Source organism: Tursiops truncatus, chromosome 2, assembly GCF_011762595.2.
Source record: "Tursiops truncatus isolate mTurTru1 chromosome 2, mTurTru1.mat.Y, whole genome shotgun sequence".
NCBI lineage: Eukaryota > Metazoa > Chordata > Mammalia > Artiodactyla > Delphinidae > Tursiops > Tursiops truncatus.
The window spans coordinates 93,049,527-93,065,651 of NC_047035.1; the positions used below are offsets into that span (position 1 = coordinate 93,049,527).

At 40.2% G+C, this 16,125-nt stretch overlaps 1 long non-coding RNA gene and 1 pseudogene across 1 annotated transcript in view; one reads left to right on the forward strand and one right to left on the reverse strand.

The window, feature by feature from the left end:
- Positions 1–2,901: 2,901 nt before the first annotated feature.
- Positions 2,902–16,125, reverse strand: part of LOC141278014 (uncharacterized) — a 69,156-nt gene continuing 55,932 nt past the window's right edge. The window contains exons 3-4 of the long non-coding RNA XR_012330104.1: positions 10,404–10,499; positions 2,902–3,527 (exon numbers count right to left, since the gene is read on the reverse strand). This is a non-coding gene — a long non-coding RNA (uncharacterized lncRNA). The remainder of the gene's footprint in view (positions 3,528–10,403; positions 10,500–16,125) is intronic.
- LOC117310382 (large ribosomal subunit protein eL32-like) lies at positions 5,754–6,178 on the forward strand (annotated as a pseudogene).

Here is a 16,125-nt window from a genome sequence, read left to right on the forward strand (position 1 = left end):
GCAAGAGATAATCATTTATTCATTAATTGATTTATTCATTGCTCTATTCATCCAATCAATAAAAATTTATTAAAGATGGACTGTGCTGAGCACATCAAGAAGAGTTTACTTAACAAATATTAGTAGAACACTTCTTATTGCCGAACAGAGTGTTCTAGGTGCTGGGAATAGAACTGCAAACAAAATCAGACAATGCCACTAACTTCTAGTTATTCATAGGTTAATGGGGAATATAGGCATGGATGTAAAAAAATATAATGGAAGACAGTTAATGTTATAATAGAGGCACTATTGAAACCAAGAGGAAAATGCATCTGAATTGAGCTGGGGTGGTGGAGGCCTGGAAATAATAATACAGCTAGTATTTTTCCTATGTGGTAAACATTGCACTAAGCAATTTATACCCCTGATGTTATTTAATCTCACAAATATCCAATGAAGTTATTTTCCTCACTTTGTAGATAAGGAAACTAGAGCAGAGAAAGTTTTAATAACTTTTCTCACATTGCCTAGCTTTTAAGAGATGGAACCACATTTGAACCTGAGCCTAGCAAATTCTGAAACCCATACTCTTTTCTCTGTATGTCATTCTGCATTTCATTAGGCACAAGATACTGGGGCTGGATCCTGAAATAAAGAGCTGGCTTGATGGTTGAGGTGCCAGGACCTTTCAGGTATTGTGAACAGCATGTGCAAAAGCATGAGGAGTGAAAGAACAGGTTGCATTTAAGGAAGTATTGTGAATTGGGACAGACTAAATTAAATTATTGTAAAAAACAACCCCCAAAGTTGCAGTGGTTTAAAACAACAAAAATTTATTTCTCTGACACACTGTTCCAGGCTGGTAGGCAGTGGGTTTTACTCCACATTGTCACTCAAGGACCCATGAGGCCACTCGAGTCAGAGTGGAAGGAAGGAAATCTAGAGAATCAAGCACTGGCTTTTTTCTGCCTTGACCTGGAAGTGACACACATCAGTTCCCCTCAAAGCCCATTGACCAGATCTAGTCACATGGCTCCAACTACTTGCTATAAGCTGGGTAGAAGTGGGAGAAAGTGTATGAGAGAAAATGAGTATTGTGTGAGTATTACTGTCTGCTGCATCTTGCATTTACTTAAAAAAATATATTTTAGGTAATTTTTAAAAAATAATTAAGGTAGAACGCATCAAAGTGAAAAATTCTCATCCCCAACTTAGACCTTGGTCTGATTTTAACTTGTTTTAGGTAAATTCTCATTGGAGGATTTCTGGAGGGACTAGTTCAATTCTAGGCCAAACCAAGGTTTTGAATCTCTTTGAGCTGGTAGAGCGGTCCAAATTTTCAGATCAAACCTTCCTTAGGTCCAGAACTGAACCACTATGCTCTGTGCAACACAGATTAACCTGGGCTGAACTAAACCTCTTAGCACTTGAACCAGATAAAAGTGTATTAAATTATAACTTCAGTGTATTTTATATAATTTCATTGAAAGCTTTTCTTAGAATATGACTGCATGATAAATCAGTTTTAAAATGAAAATAGCTGTATAAAAAAATAGAAATGATTTTTCAAATTTTAATGTTTATAAAATCTCTCAATAGGCTTTCTGTTTAACAGTAAACAATTGGAAAAAATGCAAGCAATCCCAAGATTATAGTTCCTTAATAATATGGAACATTAGTATATTTTGATAAAATATTTCATATTCCAAAACTGTGTGTATAAACTTTTAGTATTAGAAGGGGGAAGGGGTTAGTGAGAGGTTAAGGAGATTAATAAATTGATTATTTGTACTAAAATCTCCTGTTACCAGTCTTGTTTTTGTTTTTTAAAAAATATTTCTCTATTTATTTATTTATTTATTTTTTGCTGCATTGGGTCTTTGTTGCTGCGCGTGTGTTTTCTCTAGTTGTGGAGAGCGGGGGCTACTCTTCGTTGTGGTGTGCAGGCTTATTGCAGTGGCTTCTCTTGTTGTGGAGCATGGGCTCTAGGTGCACAGGCTTCAGCAGTTGTGGTGCATGAGCTTAGCAGTTGTGACTCGCAGGCTCTAGAGCGCAGGCTCAGTAGTTGTGGCGCACGGGCTTAGTTGCTCCGCAGCATGTGGGATCTTCCCAGACCAGGGCTTGAACCCATGTCCCCCACATTGGCAGGCGGATTCTTAACCACTGCGCCACCAGGGAAGTCCCCTGTTACCAGTTTTGTGATTAATCTCTCAGGAGTTTTTAGATTGGTATACTTTATTCCAAATTTGTATCAAAACCTGGTTCTCAATCTTTTAACAACAAAGCACAAAACAGTTCCTAGGTATTCACCATTGGTCAGTGCTATTATGTTCTTATTTTACAGATGAAGAAAGCAATCACCTGAAAAGTTCAATAATCTGGCCAAGGCATAGCTGGAATTTGTATCCAGGCTGACTGATTTCAGAGCCTATAGCTTTTTCCATGTTTACTTGTTCAGTAGACAAGGTGAGAGCAAGCAACAGGATAATTGGCAAGAGGGTGAATGAAAAGTGCTCTTTATCCTATGGCCCATATTTAAACCTGGGCCATCAAGCAAATTTTTTAAAAAATGTTCTTTATTTTCCCAATCTGCTCATGCAAGAAATGTTCTTGCTGCATACCCTTGGGATCCTTTTTTAATTCCCTGAAGCATTGTAGGTAGGCTGGACACATTAACAAGTCATAACATGAAATCAGCCGTGACAGGCCTTTATCTGTCCTGTCATCAGTTTCCCAAGTGTCAGAGAGGTGGCTCAATCTGAGCTTCAGTTTTTGTTGTCACCAACTAGAGAAAAAAAAAATGTACTGGGAATACTCTGTGCCAATCATTTCAAGATAAAACTCTAGTAATTTCTTTTTAATAACATAATTATCCCATTAGAGAAAGTATTTATAAGTTCAATTCAGTAATGGTGAATAGAATTTTTAATGGACTTTATTTTTTAGAGCAATTTTATGTTCACAGCAAAATTGAGTGGAAAGTACAGAGAGTTCCCACACGCCCCATGCCTCCACACATGAATAGCCTTTCCTATTATCAACATCGCTCACCAGTGTCATACATTTGGGTTTTTTTTGTTTGGTTTTTTTTGGCCACATTTTGTGGCCTGTGGGATGACCAGGGATTGAACCCCGGGCCCACGGCAGTGAAAGCGTGAAGTCCAAACCACTAGACCACCAGGGAATTCCCACCAGAGTCATACATTTGTGACAATTGATGAAACTACACTGACACATCATTATCACCCAAAGAATAGAATTTTTTAAATTAATTAATTAATTAATTAATTTTTGGCTGCATTGGGTCTTCGTTTCTGTGCGCGGGCTTTCTGTAGTTGCAGCGAGCGGGGGCTACTCTTCGTTGCGGTGCACAGGCTTCTCATTGCGGTGGCTTCTCTTGTTGCAGAGCATGGGCTCTAGGTGCACGGGCTTCAGTAGTTGTGGCTCACGGGCTCTAGAGCACAGGCTCAGTAGTTGTGGCGCACAGGCTTAGTTGCTCCGGGGCATGTGGGATCTTCCCGGACCAGGGCTCGAACCTGTGTTCCCTGCATTGGCAGACGGATTCTTAACCACTGTGCCACCAGGGAAGCCCCGAATTTTTTTACTTGAAAGATTTAGTTGTGTCATTTCAAATGACCCAACCACAGCTGATGAATTCATTGTGAATATTAAGACTAAGCATTATCAAATGTCACCTTTAGTTAGAAATACATATTTCCAGTATGATATTCAGAGATTTTCAGAAGATTTTGATTTTTTATTTTTGCAATGGCAATAGCTTTATAAATTTTTTGTTGCTGTTTTTTCTCCCTGGTTTTATTTTATTTTATTAAAAAATTTTTTTTTGGCCATGCAGCTTGCGGGATTTCAGTTCCCCTACCAGGGACTGAACCCAGGCCATGGCAGTGATAGCCCAGAATTCTAACCACTAGGCAACCAGGGAACTCCCCTCCTCACTGGTTTTAAGTCCCTAGGGGCAGGGAAGAATGGATTGACAGGACACCCAGAAAACAAGGTCTGTGTGCAGACTGACTCTAACCCTGACTAACCCTGAGCCATTCTCATTCTCATTATCATGAGGTAATCAGAGTGAGAGGAAGCACTGTCTTTTCTCCTCTAACACAAGTTGGAAAAACAGAAATTCAAAGTTTTGTTTGGAACCAGCAGAAAATGTTAGAAATAATAACATGAAAAGATAATAGTATTTATTGATTAAATAGCATTTATACTATGTGCCAGACACTGTGCTTAGTCCTTTGCATATGTTGTCTCATTTAATTCTCACAAGCATTCTGTAAGATAGGTATTATTATTATTTCCATCATAAAAATGGGTAAATAAAGGCTAAGTACCACACAGAAAGTCACACTAGACTGGTGGATTATAGTGCTGGATTTTAATCTCAAGTGTATTAGGGTAGGGTAACTGGTTTAGCAATCCCAAAATCATAGTAATGTAACACAATAAAATGTGTTTCTTGCTGGGGCAAAGTGCATCATGGATGGTCCTCATCAGGTGGCTCTCTTAGGCAGCTCACCTCTAAGCAGTGACTCATGTACACAGGCCCCTTCCATCTTACGGCTTAAGCATATTGTAGCTTCAAGATCTCCCCATCATCAGTCAGCCTGGAGTGATGGAAAGAGAGCATGGAAGACTGAATAGGATGTTTCAAGGTCAGACCTGGAAGTAGTGACATCACTTCTGCCCACATTCCATCATCTAGAACTCAGTCTCGTGGGAATCTAGGATGCAAGGGAACCTGCGAAATGTGGTTTAGCTCCATGTTCTGGAAGGTGAGGCAACCTGTATATTGGTGAGCCCAAGAAATCTCTCCACAGCAGGTTTGTCGGACTCAGGACCCTTAACCATTAGACTCTGCTGTAACTCTAATCTCCACCCCTACTCTTTGACCAGAGGGAAAGTATCAAGTCTCTCTGAGACTTAACACTACATGAAATAAATCAATTTGGGAGTTTAAACAGCAAGAAGAAATAGCATAGTGCAGCCATTATGAGCCTGGGAACTAATGCTAAATCTGATGACCTGTTTATTAACTAGGTGACCTTGGGCACGTTTCTGAATTTCTGCTTTTCCTTATCTATAAATTGAAAATAATATTTTCCTTTGCATGTCTTGCAGATTGCTGTGAGAGTCAAAGGGAATAGTTTATGTAAAAATACTTAGTAAAAGGTAAAATGATACACAAAACACAAATGTCAGAGGTTGTTGGTGTTATTATTGTTACTTCCTAAGTGTCAATATGATTGATATAGGTAATAATCACTCTGTAATATCGGAGAAGAAATCACTGTGAGTTGGGCTGGTCAGGGAATGCTTTACAGGAGAGTGGAATTTGAATCTGATCTAGAAAGATGGATAAGATTTACATAGTAGAGGAGTAAGGAAAAGGCATTCAAGGCAGGGAGTATTGGACCACCAAAGAAGTAGAAGCCAGGATGAACAGAGTGCTCCTGAAACACTGAAAAAACTGTTTGCTCTTGGAGGCTTCTGAGATTGGGTTGGGCAGGAGCAAGTGAACTTCAGGCTGCTGCCACCTCTGCTTCACTTCAGCCGTCTGTTGAGACATTTCTCCGTGGGTCATTCCCATTCTGCAAGTCCTGTAAATGAGGCACCAACTGCACTTTGTTCCAGACTACCTTTTCAAGAATGTTTGATGGCAACAGGGTGTCCTTCTGGAGTAAAGGGTAGGCATATTTACTGCCCATTATAAAAGATTCAGGGGAGGTAGCAGCCATCTCCAACCCAGCATCATGACTGTTCTCAGACACCTTATGAAGCCCACAGTGATCAAAGAGAAGACCAAGAAGTTCATCCAGCACCAGTCAGGCTGATATGTCAAAATTAAGCGTAACTGGCAGAAACCCAGAGGCATCAATAACAGGGTACAGAGAAGATTCAAGTGCCAGATCTTGATGCCCAATATTGGTCATGGCAGCAACAAGAAAATGAAGCACATGCTGCCTAGTGGCTTCTAGAAGTTTCTGGTCTACAACATCAAAAAGCTGGAAGTGCTGCTGATGTGCAACAAATCTTGCTGAGATGGCTCTCATTTCCTCCAAGAACCTCAAAGGCATTGTGGAAAGAGCAGCCCAGCTGGCCGTGAGTCACTGATCACAATGCCAGGCTGCACAGTGAAGAAAATGAACAGTTCATGTGCAAGTTTTATTTGTGTTAAATAAAACCATGAAAATTCTGCAAAGTAAAACAAAGATTTTGGCTCCCTAAGCTCAGAGTTCTTCATGTACAGGTGTTAACTGGCCCTATTCCCATTGCCCTATGGAAACTAGGTCTTGGGGAACTGACTTTAAAAAGGCAGCTACTCTAGCTACTACTATTGCTATGAGTAATAAACCATTTTTGACTCTGACACAGGAGTCTCATGTCTTCTACCAGCATCCATGAAACTATGACAGGGTAACTTGTTAACTTGCAAGTAGGGTAAAACTCAGACTCTTTACAGTTCTTGACAGAATCTATCTCTAGGAAGGATTTCACTGAACAGTACTACATACCAGGCGGGGTACTAAGTGCTGGGGATACAGAACCAAAAGGCACAGTTCTTGCTTGCAAGGAGCCTCCAGTGTACAAATTAGGAGCTTACTGAGCTTGGTACTAATAGAGTTTCAGAGTGGTTAAATCGTTAAGCTAGTGAATACACACAGAAAAAGGTCAAACTCAGACTAATAAAATTCTAGCCATGATTGCGACTATATCCCAACAACAGGGTGGAGACCATATGGTTTTTCAGTCCTCTGAGAACAGGTGTATTCTCTATAGATGGCAGAAGCTGAGAAACACAGAGGTACATGGAGCCTTACAGAAGGCTTTAAAACAATACCCTTCAGTCCTCAGTGCCAAGAAAGAAGGTTGCTTTTAGATGGACTTGCCCTTTCTACAACTCTTCCCTAAATAAATTGCCCTGAAGGGTGACAGTAGAAGCATCACTTTCTGGCCCAGAGATCAAAGGGTATCTCTCGTGTGGATAACTGGTGGTGTTGGTAAGGGAATTTCTAACTTTGGGATTGTATCTAGGATGGGAGAGAAGGCAGGTACTATGTTAAATGTGGGCACAACCAAGGAACAGAACTATACTATGAAGGGTGGAAAAGTTGCATATAGATGGAGAAGGATCTAGAGCCCTAAGGCTGTGGTCTCTGAAACAGAATTGGTTTCACATACAGGGCCAAAGAAACCCTGGATTTATGATAGGGGCTCCATCAGAAAAGTGGGATTAGGACTTAGGAAGGGAGTGAGGAAAACTGGCAAGCGAAGTACTTAGTTGACTGTGCATAACAGACAGTGCTAAAGGTGCTAAAACAATTTAATAAATAAACAGGGTATTCTAGGCTCATCTGACACATTAGATACAAAGATGTATTATATGGCATTTGGCAAAAATGAGTGCCTGACACTGACACCTAATATGTGACAGCACAAAACCAGGAGCTTTACACAATGTGGCAGGTGGGAGTTTGGTCCTTGGCACTGGAAGCAAGAATCCATTCATTCAACAAAGTGTATTGGCACTGTTCTAGGTGCTAGGGATAAAGCAGTGAACGAGATAGAGAAAAATCCGTGCCCCTATTTTGTTCTAAATGAAGTTAAATCTGGCTCTGAGCCACCTAGGTCAAGGGAGATGAGAAATTCAGGATTTGTCATGTTTACTTTAGGGGGAAGACAATTTATTAGGGGTTTCTATACCATCCCAGGGTCCTACACATTCCATAATATTCTGAGATGGGCTCTCTGTTCTTCAGACCACATTAGCTACCACTGTTGGTTGTTCATGATCCAAGTCCTTATGGCCCCTTTTCCAGGCCACCCCAAATATTTACAGGGCCTAGGACAAGGATACAAATGGAGGTTCATATACCATATGTTAAACATCTTAAAATTATAAATCCAGCCGAAAAACTGTTAAATAGGTTCTATCATTCTATCTTGACACATACAATTTTGTAACAAGCTGGCCACCATCAGAGGCCCTGGATCCTGCTACTGTGTGGGAGTAGGGCACATGTCCCTGACTCTCTTGAAATCCATAAATGCATCCCCTCGAAACATGGGGAGGTGTTTCCCAAATAGTTTACTGTCTAGTGTTGGTCCACTTCTTCTCCCAACCCTTAATGTCTCCTGCCATCTGCAACAATCTAGCTGGATCACCTTCAGGACTAGACCAAAGGTTATGCTCTGAGTGTCAGACAACTTTTAATTTTGGCCCTGCAACATTAAAGCCGTTAACTACTCCTGGAGGCAGACATGGTTGCTTTCCTTGGATCGGGGAGGCAGAAATACTTATAGCAGCCTGAACAAGATATAAATTAACATCTCAAACAGCTGCCCCACCAACTACATATTATCTCATTCATTTCTTTATAACAGTCTTATTAAGGAAATAAAACTGAAGCTCAGGAAGATTAAACAAACTTGCTGAATGCCATAAAAGGAAAAGAACAAGAATTCAGTCCCAGAGTTGTCACCATCCACACTTCCATCTACCACACCTAAGAGCTTTGAAGAAATTCAGAAACAAATTTGTGAAACTGCCTGCCAAGGTGTACAAACTTGTATAACTGTTCCATTCACTAGAATAGATCCTGAGATTTGTTTTTGAGACTTCACAGTACAGCAGTCCCCCTTATCCGTAGGGATATCTTCCAAGACCCGCAGTGGATATCTGAAACCTCAGATAGTACCAAACCCTAGGTATGCTGTTTTTTCCTATACTAACTAGTGGGTAGTGTATACTCCATGGATATTCTGGACAAAGGGATGTTTGCGTCCCAGGTGGATGGAGCAGGATGGCACAAGATTCATCACGCTACTCAGAATGGTGCCCAATTTAAAAGTTATGAATTGTTTATTTCTGGAATTTTCCATTTAATATTTTCCGACAGTGGTTAACCACAGGTAAAAGAAACCATTGATAAGGAAAGACTACTACATTATAAGGGATGCAGTGAGAGAGAAATCAGAGCCTATTAGAGGATGCATTTCTGTTATGTGATCTTGCAGCATTTTATCAAAATGTCGATCAACTCATTTTGCACTACAGTTTTAGTTCCAAAAGGCCACTAAGAAGCTCAGCAAAAAAGCCAGACATTGTCAAAAATAAAATTAGATAAATATCACTTGTAAATAAAATAAAATCGATTGTGAAATGCTGTTTGGTCAGTTCTTATTGTTTGCTGTTCTTTTGTTCCCTTATTCCTATTATCCTGCTCAGGGCAGAATGTGTCCTCCTAAAGGGCAGGGCAGAAAGACTCTCCAGTCTTGGTTTTGTTGATGGTTTTATATTGCTCATTATGAGTTTCAAGAATATACACCCAGGGTGAAGAATAAACAAACATTTAAATCTTGGAACACAAAAGTTTTTTTCCCATTATTTTTATGCAAAAACTCAGACACTATCAAATTCAGATCCTGTCTCGAAGACGCCCTTTTTTAAGGGTGTAGAGGGAGTAGGATAGGGATGGGGTAAATGAAGCAAGCACGGGTGCCTGTGCCGTTTCATGAAGCCCTGGCCTTGGCCTGATCCTGTGAGGAGCTCTGGAGCATAAATTATACCTCAGGGTTCATCCAGCCTTGAGGCAAAGGTGGTGGGCTTTCTATTCAGGCACCAATCAATCAATGGCTATGGTTCCCCCAGGGCAATTCTGAATTTCTGCAAATACTGACAAAGCATCTTCTTTGGAAGCAAAGCAAACACAGAAGTGTTTGATCACAGAAGTGATCAAAAGTGATCAGAGGGTCTGTGAGTGATACACCAACAGCGTCAGCTATGCTAGTGACCATCTATTCTGCAGTTTGTAATTCTTTCACTGTAGGTTTGACTCTTCTGATCAGCAAAGGGTCCATTAACAATCAGTAAGTGGTGGAGAAAGAAATTCTAAGTGATTTGAATTGTTAGAGCAGCGAAGGATTTTTTTTTTTAAGTTCTCCAACAATTTATATATTGTATTTTTTTGGCCGTGCCACACTCTTGTGGGATCTTAGTTCCCCAACCAGGGATTGAATCCAGCCCTGGGCAGTGAGAGCACAGAGTCCTAACCACTGGACTTCCAGGGAATTCCCAAAGGAATTTTTTAAAATCCGCTACTCAGAATTCTAGGGGAGTCAGATTGGCAGGAATATGCTCATATATCCTTGTACAGTGTAAAAAAAAAAAATCCCTTTAGGCAATTGATCACTAAGTATATACCACATCACCAGCCCTGTAGGGAAGGCAAATTTATCTGACTCAGTCCTTATCTTGAGATGCTTACACTATAGTCGGGTAGATGAGGTTCACATGCATGAAACAAGTATAAGCAACATCAACACTGTATAATTAAAGACTGTTGGATTCTGAGAAAAGAGAAATAGAATTCCCTTGGCTACATTTTTTTTCAGATACTCACAGTAGGAGTGGTGAATAAGGTCACATCAAGCCCATGCATGCATTGATTCCATCAATCTAAGTGACCTCTTTGTGCCAGATGATAAGCATGTTAGGCCTGGGGAAAGAGATGGTAAGATACCGTGATAAATACAATAATAAAGGGTGTACTTTGGAGGATTATTTGGGTGCTATTAGTATTTTTTAGCAGAAAGCTCAATTACTCTATTTCATTGAATTTAAGATGCCATGAATTTTAAGATTTGCCATTATTTTATTTAGCATTAAGAAAGAAAAAACCCTGCTAGTTAAGCAGTGTAAGATGTATCCCTATTGCAGAGGTGTTATAATGTGAAATAAATGTTCATTTTAGAATTGATGAACTGGGGCTACAAGAGACATGACTTGGCTTAATCCTCTTCTCTGACTATCCTTTGCTTTCAGAGGACAGACAGAAGAGTGCCTGCTTTTCCCTTTCTATAGTTCCTAATGTTGTCAGTCTCTGCATTTCCTAAGGAAAGAGGGAAAATGATAACAGCAAGGCCTTTGATTTCTTTCTCTTATTTCTAATTAGAAATAGCTCGATAGTGTAATGGAAGGCAATAACAGTATTTGAAATAGTTGCTAATATTGATCAGGTGCTTAATATGGATCCAGGACTGGGCTAATTGCTTTTTACCCATTACTTAATTCTTACTTAATCCATTGGGAAAAGGTATTAATATCTCTATTTTACTGATAGGTAAAGTGAGATTAAAAGATGGTAAGCGGCGCCTTTCCGGCTTTGCACGCGGCGCCGGGGGAGAACCCTGGGGGCGCTGTGCTGCAGCCTCTTGGTCCCTGTTATATCTGTTCGAGCCCTGCACTCAGGGGTCCGTCCCTTGCCACCCCGGTACCCTTACGTCTCTCAGCCCCCAGCTTTTGCTCTGAGAGGCCCTGACCGGGCGCCGAGAGGGGGGCAGTGTTGTGTGCTACCACCCCTCTCCCCCGAAGGCAGCGTCCTGTGCTAAAGAAAGGACTTGAGAGGAAGAACCACCGTAGGATGGTGAGCTGAAAGTGAGAACCTATAGGCAAAGTGTAAAGGGCAGCTTCCCAAGTTTATTGCTCCCTTGTATCTCCACAGCAATTAAAACACTGGAGGTGAACTGGAAAGATCTGGAAAGACCTAGATCCTACCACCTCAGATCAGAAGAAATGTCAGCAGCAACCCCTGCTCACCAGAAGGAATCAAGAAAGGACAGCTCTCCTGCTCAAATATTTGTCCTGCTCTTTTTACCATCCCAGTCATCATTGCACAGAGTTTACGTTTAATACCAAATGCTTGTAGGGCTACCAGGTCCCATCTCTTTTTTTTTTTTTTTTTTTGCGGTATGAGGGCCTCTCACTGTTGTGGCCTCCCCCGTTGCGGAGCACAGGCTCCGGACGCGCAGGCTCAGCGGCCATGGCTCACGGGCCCAGCCACTCCGCGGCATGTGGGATCCTCCCGGAACGGGGCACGAATCCGTGTCCCCTGCATCGGCAGGCGGACTCTCAATCACTGCGCCAGCAGGGAAGCCCCCCATCTCTTTTTTAATTGTATTCTATTTGTATCTTTAAAGTGCTTCTCTTATAGACAATACAGGTATGCAATGCTTTTTGAAAGTTTGCTTTACCTCCTTCACTTTGATGAAAGACCTACATTGGTACCTGTTGTCGCTAAATGAAAGAAATCTGAAGAGGATTTTCACTTTTACGAAAAAAGGTGAAAACCGAAAATAGCTTTCAGTGTTTGTTGTGCAGTGAGCTGCTTTAGAGGCGGTGCAAACCCTGAGCATCAAGAGCGGCACCTCCAAGCTCCTTCCCTGGGAACTACACTCAGAATCCCAGCATTAGGCCGCCATAGCTTTGAGCATCTGTGCTTTATCTTGATTTATTTTGTGCATCTATTAACAAGATGTGTCCTAAGGTAATTGCTTTTTTGCTTTATGCCATTTTGGCTTACAAAAGTTTTCACAGGAATCCTCCACTTTTGGATAGTGGGGGAGACCTGTATATGGTTGAGTATTACTTTTTCATACAAATTAACAACCTGTGTCTTTTAACTGGAGTCCATTTACACTTAATGTAATTACTGATATGGTTGGATTTAAATATGTCATCTTGGTATTTGTTTTCTAATTGTTCCATCTGATCTTTAGTTTCTCCTTCCTTTCCTGCCTTCTTTTGGGTGAATAGAATATTTTTAGCTATGCTTCTTTGTGTTATTTCACATAAAAGTACTACTTATCCATAAAAAAATTTTTTTAAAGTAAAAAATAAAATAGAATAAAAGATGGTAAGCAATTTGCCTGAGGTCACACAGCTACTAAGTATCTGAGCTGAGATTGGAATGCAGGTTTGCCTACCAGGCAAGTTTTTAACCACTATGCCTGTAGGTGACTTGATAAGACCTGATTTCCTGCAAAGGAAAAGAATTAAGACAGTTTCAGTCAGCATTTACCAGAAACATCTTTTCTCAAGGATCTTTTAGAAAGCAAAACATGGTTATACAGACTAAAAGAAGACTGAGTGACCTATCTTAAACTATGACTATATTTCTGATGTCACTATTTTATAACTAGTCTTTATACAGTCTTTGCGAATTATATGCTGGATAATGAATTTTAAATTGTATGTCTAAGTAAAATAAGAACTCTAAAATTAGTGGGTTATGTTTAAGTGACCACAAAATAGATAAGGTGCACAATTAAAAAGTACATTTCTTTCAAACCCCTAATTTGTGTTAGAATATTCAACTGCCATCCTCTATGTGCAGGCATGAATTTTGATCCAGTAGCAATAAAGTCAGGCCCAGAAGTTTGCAGATTCAGAATTATTTATCAGCAAGCAGTATTACTTAACCCACATTTGACAAAACTGTTTATGTTCACAGACAATTTTGGGTTTTATCTGAATCTAGAAGAGTTTGGAGATTAGCCTGATTAACCTGAGGTAATGGGTAAAATTTTAGGTGAGAAATGTCATTTTGTTAGTATCTTAATGGGTTTGTCTGATCACCCTATAAACTGGACCAGCAATTCTCAAAATTTTGGGTCTTGGGACAACTTTACACGCTTAACAATATTGAGAACCCCAAAGTTTTTGTTTGTGTAGATTTTATCTATCACTATTTTCCATATTAGATATTAGAGAAAATATTAAAATACTTACTAATTCATTTAAAATTATAATAATAATCCTATTACATGTTAATGTAACAGGGAAGAGCCAAATCTGACTACATGTTGGATCTGTTTCTTTTATTTAACCTTTGCTTCCTGTTGCTTTTCTTCACTAAAAGAAGGAAAGCAACGGGAAGCTTGCTTATGTATCATGTGTCGGGGAACCCTGCTCCTCTGCCTGAATGTTAAACCAAAGTGCCTTTGTTTAGGGAAACATCTAGACCCTGTCCACCTGTGGATGGCTGTGAGAAAGAAGAAATTAACACATCCCCTCCCTGAGGCTGGCCATTCCAGGGGATATTTGCAAAACTTATGGCCTTTTTACTTTACTTCCTCATCTCCTCCCCCTCTCTGTGCTATAAAAGAAACTGGCATCCAAACCCCATAAGATGGTTTTTAGGAGACTAGTCTGCCATCTTGCTGGCTTTCTGAATAAAGTTGTATTCCTTGCCTCAGCACCTCCTCTCTGATTCATTGGCCTGTCATGTGGTGAGCAGAGAGAGTTTGGACTTGGTAACATTAACATAAATAATATATTTTATGAAAGTAACTATATTTTTGGAGACAAATTTGTCAGACAAAAATATGTCTGATTTAATTTAATTTAATTTAAGAGAGTAGAATTCTCCTTGCTGCTTCTGAATTCAGTCTTTTGTGATAACATATGTCATATAACCTTTGCAGAACTCCCATATTTACTCATGAGAGAATGAAGGTAAAAAAAACACAAATAACATCTTCGTATTGCTATGAAAATAATTTTGACTTTATGAGTTTCCTGTAAAGGTATTGGTGACCTCCAAGGGTCCCCAGATCACACTTTAAGAACCACTGAACTGGGAAAATGGGTTATTCAGAGTTCAGAGCTACAAAATAAAGAGCTAAAACAATATCAGATACTTTCTAATGACCAATATTCTTTAAAAATTTTTGTCAACATTTTTCTTTTTTTATTGTGGTAAAATATATATTACATAAAGTTTATCATTCTAACCATTTCTAAGTATATAGTTCAATGGTTTTACATACATTTACATTATTGTGAACCATCACCACCATCCATCTCCAGAATTTTCTCATCTTCCCAAACTGAAACTTTGTACTCATTAAACAATAACGCCTCACTTTCTCTTTTCCCCAGACCCTGGCAACCACGGTTCTACTTTCTGTCTCTAAATTTGACTATTTCTAGGTACCTCTTTTAAGTGGAATCATACATTATTTGTCTTTTTGTGACTAGCTTATTTCACTTTCACTTAGCACCGTGTTTTCAAGGTTGATCCATATTAAAGCATGTGTCAGAATTTCGTTTTTTTTTTTTTTTTTTAGTATTTCATTATTTGGCTGCATTGGGTCTTAGTTGCAGCATGTGGAATCTTTAGTTGTGGCATACGGGATTTTTTAGTTATGGCATGTGAACTCTTAGTTGCGGCATGTGGGTTCTAGTTCCCTGACACAGGAATCGCACCTGGGCCCCCTGCATTGGGAGTGCAGAGTCTTAGCCACTGGACCACCAGGGAAGTCCCAGAATTTCATTTCTTTTTAAAGCTGAATAATATTCCATTGCATGTATATACCACATTTAAAAAAAATCCATTCATTTGTTGATAGACATTATGGGTTGCTTTCACCTTTTAGCCATTGTGGATAATGCTGTTGTTACAGGGAAGAACAAAATCTGGCTACATGTCAGATCTGTTTCTTTTACTTTAACCTTTGCTTCCCACTGCTTTTATTCACTAAAAGGATACTGTCTATACATAATGGCCTGCCTCAGGGAACCCTGCCCCTCTGCCTGAATGTTAAATCAAAGTGCCTGTATTCAGGGAAACATCCAGACCCTGTCCACCTGTGAATGGCTACAAGAAAGAAGAAATTAACACATCCCCTCCCTGAGGCTGGCCATTCCAGGAGATATTGGCAAGACTTATGGCCTTTTTACTTTACTTCCTCACCTCCTCCACCTCTCTGTTCTATGAAAGAAACTGGCATCCAGACCCCGATAAGATGGTCTTTTTTTTGTTGTTATAAATTTATTTATTTGTTTTTATTTTTGGCTGTGTTGGGTCTTCATTGCTGCATGCGGGCTTTCTCTAGCTGCAGCAAGTGGGGGCTGCTCTTCGTTGTGGTACTCAGGCTTCTCATTGTGGTGGCTTCTCTTGTTGCTGAGCACGGTCTCTAGGCACGTGGGCTCAGTAGTTGTGGCTCATGGGCTTTAGAGTGCAGGCTCAGTAGTTGTGGTGCACAGGCTTAGTTGCTACGCGGCATGTGGGATCTTCCCAGACCAGGGATCGAACCCCTGTGCCCTGCATTGGCAGGTGGATTCTTAACCATTGCTCCACCAGGGAAGCCCAAGATAGTCTTTTTGAGACACTAGTCTGCCACCTTCTCACAGTCTGCCAGCTTTCCGAATAAAGTCATTATTCCTTGCCTCAACACCTCGTTTCCCGATTTATTGGCCTATCGTGCTGCAGGCAGAGTGAGATTGGACTCGGTAACACTGCTGTGAACACTGATGTACAAAGGTCTGTTCGTGGGCTTCCC